The 5,191-nt window shown below is 45.8% G+C and overlaps 1 long non-coding RNA gene across 1 annotated transcript; it reads right to left on the reverse strand.

Annotated features, from left to right (window-relative positions):
* Positions 1-773: 773 nt before the first annotated feature.
* LOC134320752 (uncharacterized) lies at positions 774-3,592 on the reverse strand. Its single transcript, XR_010013739.1, has 2 exons — positions 3,507-3,592; positions 774-2,564 (listed from the first exon to the last, which is right to left on the reverse strand). It is a non-coding gene; the product is annotated as an uncharacterized LOC134320752 (long non-coding RNA).
* Positions 3,593-5,191: the final 1,599 nt, after the last annotated feature.

Genomic DNA, 5,191 nt, shown 5'->3' on the forward strand with positions numbered 1-5,191 from the left:
AGTTTCTGCACTAGTTAGTGTAATCATTGTGTGTAAACTTTATAAACTCTGGGCCAAATGATGTGTGTAAAGTGAAAAGAAATACAGTCAATCTCTACAACAAAAGTTTTTTAAACTTTCTCTCAAGCAACCCACATTTTGTTTATGATTTTTACAGCAACCCAGGCAACACAAACAAAACACAAAAAAGAAATATACTTAATTAATAAAAATGGTGGCAATCTGGTCCCACTGTAGTTTACAAAGTGTAACGTAAAGCTTCCACAAGCAGGCGTAAATGGAAAAGTTCTTTTCGTGTCTTTTTTTCTATGCCGTTCAGGTGGCGCAGCGGTAAAATTACACGCTGAACACCAGACCTGGGATCTCTAATACATTGTATCGAGTCTCAGCTCTGCCTGCCGGCTGGGCTGAGCAACCACATGAACAACGATTGGCCTGTTGTTTAGATAAGGGTGGGATATTAAAGCCGGATAGGGACTCTCTCATAACTGATGCAATTACAACCTCTGCTGGCTGATTGATGGCACCTGCACAGAGACGGGAAAAGAGTGCTGTCAGAGTGTGTCTCTCCGTACACAACGCTGCACTACACTCGTCAAAGTGTAGGTGATAAGATTCATACGGCTGCTGCCAACGTGTCGAAGGGGACGTGGGTTAGCTTAGGTCTCCTCAATCAGAGCGGGGATCGGCATTGGTGGAGAGGAAGCATGACGCAATCGGACATTTGGACGTGCTAAAAAGGGAAAAAAAGGGAAGAAAATGCATAAACAAAATTTTAAACAATGCATTTTTTTATTATTATTTCTCTCACAACTCAGGACAACTCAGAGTCAGGACCCAGGGTTTAAAACCCCAGCTTTACAACCATCTGAGACTGAGACACAAGTGGCATGACCTGAAGATAGTTCTTATAGAAAATGTCAACAATGGTTTACATTCAATATACTAGGTTTTATATAATTGGTCAATGTGGACAAAAAGGCATGAAAAGTACAACCCCAAATTAGAAAAAATTGGGACAGTGTGGAAAAAATAAAACTGCAGTGTTCCTTACATTTACTTAGACTTTTACTTGATTGCAGACAGGATGAACCTGAGATATTTCATGTTTATCTGCTCAACTTCATTTAATTTCTTAATAAACCTTCATTCCTGCATTTCAGGTCTGCAACACATTCCAAAAAAAGTTGGGACGGGGGCAATTTAGGGCTAGTAATGAGCAAACAAATGTGTGAGAAAATTATTGAAATGTTTAAAAACAATGTACCTCAAAAAAAGATTAAAAGGGATTTGCAAATTTCTCCCTCTACAGAGCATAATATCATTAAACCATTTAAGGAATCAGGAGGAATTTCAGTGCGAAGGCATGGCTGCAGAAGAAGAGGGTACGGGTACTGGACTGGCCTGCCTGCACTCCTGACCTGCCCCAATAGAGAATTTTGAAAGGAAAAATGTGACAACGACGGCCCCATACTGTTGCACATCTTAAGATGTGTTTGCAGGAAGAACGGGACAAAATAAAAGCTGAAACACTAAATCACTTGGTCTCCTCGGTGCCAAAGCGTCTTTTAAGTGGTGAAAAGAACGGCAACATTACAAAGTGGTAAATGATTTACTGTCCCAACTTTTTTTGGAATGTGTTGCAGGGCTGAAATGCAGGAATGGATGTTTATTAATAAATGAAGTTGATTAGATGATGTTGAGCAGATAAAAAGATGAAATGTTTCAGGTTCATCCTGTCTACAATCAAATACAAGTCAAAGTAAATGTAAGAAACTGTATTTTTTTTTATTATTTGCTTTTTCCATACTGTCCCAACTTTTTCTGACTTGGGGTTATACAATAGTTTATTTACCAAAAGTAAAAAAGCTTGATTGCTTAAGAGATGTTTCTACACTTCTGATATAAGAGACACACACACACACACGTTTCCTTTAACTCTAATCTGTGTCACTCAGTTTGTTCTCATTTTCCACATCCCCTCCACCTGGCTTCTGGCTTTACAGTGGGATGGGATGGAAACTTAGGGCCTCACAGTGTCCCATCACACACACACACCAATCAGCAGACCCTACAGCCAGCTGTATAAAGGTTAGAACTGTGGGCTCAAACGCAAACAGGAGTGAAGGAAGGATAATGGATCAGGCAATAACAGGGACCTAATAAACTCTCTGTCAGCTCAGGCTTGTATTCGCTAGCTCTTTGAGACTGGGATTCTTGCTTTTGTACCGTTCGACTGCTAAAATGAGCTCCACTTTTGTCACGTCTTTAGCAAGAGTTTATGACTCAAATTCTCTTCACAATCGAAAATCCACCAGCAGTGACCACACTGGGGGAAGAACTGGAACCAAAAAACCCTCAATGACCCGCGACGGCAAATCATTTTCGCCTGGCGCCTGTGATCAAGCTTCATCAGCTTCATCCTCAGTGCATCTGTCATCATCATTGGCATTGATTGAGAGAAGAGTCGAGGCACTTAGCAACCAGATGGACAAGCTCTTCCATCTTCAGGAGGCAGCTATGAGCCGTCTCAGCGTGATTGGTCATGAGCAGGCCGGGCATACCTGTGGCAGAAACATGGAGCAGATATTAAGCGACATGTCTAATACTGTAAAGACAGTAAACGAGTGGGCAGAGAAACACACTCAAAGGCTGGATGCCCTGGAACACATGATGACCGAAGTTCATCAAGCTGTCAGCTTCCTGACCAAGGTGTTTAAACACTCTCAGCTGAGCAGGCTCCTTAAAAGCACACACACAGACACTGGTGAGAGGGTAAGTCACCTGGGTGGACATACTGACAGATGAATGGAAGGTTTATGAAATGGTTTATAACGTACTGTAATATGTCATGCATTTATCACATGGCAGCGCGTTTGTCCTTCATGGTGAATGTAATCTCAGCAAAGTGTGGAGAGACAGCTGAGAAGATTAACCGTCCCAGCAGGGCTCTGAAGTTACTTTCACAAGATACCATGCATTTGTGTGTGTGTGTGTTTGTGTGTATCTGTGTTTCTGAATGTGTGTGTGTATCTTTGTCTGTGACCTTTTCATTCGTTCCTTAGAAGTCTGGCTTGTCTTTACACATTTGCATACGTTTGCATGCCAGGTAATTCCTTTGTCCACAAAGCCTTAACTATAAACACGGTGTGCTTTTCTTGTGAAGCGTATGTCCAGTAGAGCTATGGGAAAATAAGTGTTAATGAGGAGCAACATATAAAAGATGTGACTGCATGTTAGCTGTAGTTATAACACCCAACAAGCCAACTGCATATATATATATACAGTGTATCACGAAAGTGAGTACACCCCTCACATTTCTGCAGATATTTAGGTATATCTTTTCATGGGACAACACTGACAAAATGACACTTTGACACAATGAAAAGTAGTCTGTGTGCAGCTTATTTAACAGTGTAAATTTATTCTTCCCTCAAAATAACTCAATATACAGCCATTAATGTCTAAACCACCGGCAACAAATGTTAGGATCCGCCAGCACTTACCGTTTATTTCCAGCGTTTTGTTTTATTCCGGTTTGTATTTTGTTTTTCTCCGTTTTCTTTAGTTTCCCCGATCGCTTTTGTTCTTGGTGGTGGTTCGCGTTTGTTTTCCCGTTTTGCTCCCTTCTCCCCCTAGCGGCCTGGAGCGGTACTGTTTTCGGAGGTTGCTGCGGTACCAGCCAATAGATCGCTGGAGGGCGGACCCCTCACACACCTGCGCCTCATTTCTCATCTCATCAACTCCTGCATTTAAACGCCGGCTTTTCCTTCACTCCTCGCCAGATTGTCTGCTTGCCATACGGTACACAGACGGCCGTTCGTTGTGTCCTTAAGACCGTGAGTCTACTTCTTTTACCTGCTCCGCTTAAACGTATTTTGTTTTTCATCGCCTCCTAGACCTTCCCCCCGTTCCTGCGTTCCTGCCGTTCCTGGTTCTCCTGTGTTCCTGCCGTTCCTGGTTTTCCTGTGTTCCTGCCGTTCCTGGTTTTCCTGCCGTTCCGCCGTTCCTGGTTCCCCTGTGTTCCTGCCGTTCCTGGTCATCCTGCATTCCTGCCGTTCTTGGTTCTCCTGCGTTCCTGCCATTCCTGGTCATCCTGCATTCCGGTTCATCACTCCTGGTCATCAGTCCGCCCTGCAGTTCCCCGGCGCTTCCAGTACCGCTCCTGCCGCTCCCCTCTCGTTTTCTGTTATCTTTTTGGTTGTTTGTTTTGGTCGTTATTTATTATTTGTTTAAATAAATATCGTATTTTCACTTCTGGGTTTTGTTGTTTGTGCACTCGCCTTTGGGTTCCCCCCTAGTCCTTGGTGGGTTATTAACTAACCCTAACAGTACAATCTGGCCACCATGGAACCCACGGGTGCACAAACGGGTGGGGACCTGACCGTTGAGGAGATCCTTACCCGCCATAACCAGATGCTGGGGACACTCAGCCAGCAGCTCGCTGGCTTGACCCAGCAAGTAGTACGTCTAATACCTCCTAACCCTGTACCTCTTGCTCCTCCCCAGGTTCCGGTCGTACCTCCGACGGGTCCCGTGGTTCCAGGGTCCTCCGTGGAAACACCTGTCCCCAACCCCGAGCCCTTCTGTGGAGACCTGGAGAGGTGCAGAGGGTTTTTGTTCCAATGCGAATCCATTTTCCGTCAGCGTCCCACTACCTTTGCCACCGAGGCCAGTAAGGTGGCCTTTATTATTGGTCACCTGAGAGGCAGGGCCCTGACCTGGGCCGAAGCGGTACAGTCACAGACGGACCCTCGAGAGGGCTCATTTGTTGACTTCCTCGCCCGGTTCAGGACAGTGTTTGACCACCCGGATTATTCGGGGAGTGCCTCTTCCCGACTATTTTCCCTGCGCCAAGGTTCCCGGTCCGTGGCTGATTATTCTATTGAGTTCTGGACCTTGGCCGCCGACTCGGGGTGGAACGACGAGGCCCTCCGGGAGGCTTTCCGGCAGGGTCTCATCGACTCCCTGAGGGATGAGTTGGCGGCAAGGGACGAGAGCCCCGACCTCCACTCCCTGGTAGCTCTGGCCATCCGCTTGGATAACCGCCTCCGCGGCCGCTGCCATGAAAGGGCGGCCAGAACCGGGTCCAGGCTACCTTCCCCTTTGACCTGTTCGAGCCCCTCAGAGCCCTCAGGTGCCTCCAGTGTTGCCCCTATACCCTTAGTACCAATGCCTGAACCCATGCAGC

This window comes from Trichomycterus rosablanca, chromosome 9, assembly GCF_030014385.1.
Source record: "Trichomycterus rosablanca isolate fTriRos1 chromosome 9, fTriRos1.hap1, whole genome shotgun sequence".
In the NCBI taxonomy this organism is placed as follows: domain Eukaryota; kingdom Metazoa; phylum Chordata; class Actinopteri; order Siluriformes; family Trichomycteridae; genus Trichomycterus; species Trichomycterus rosablanca.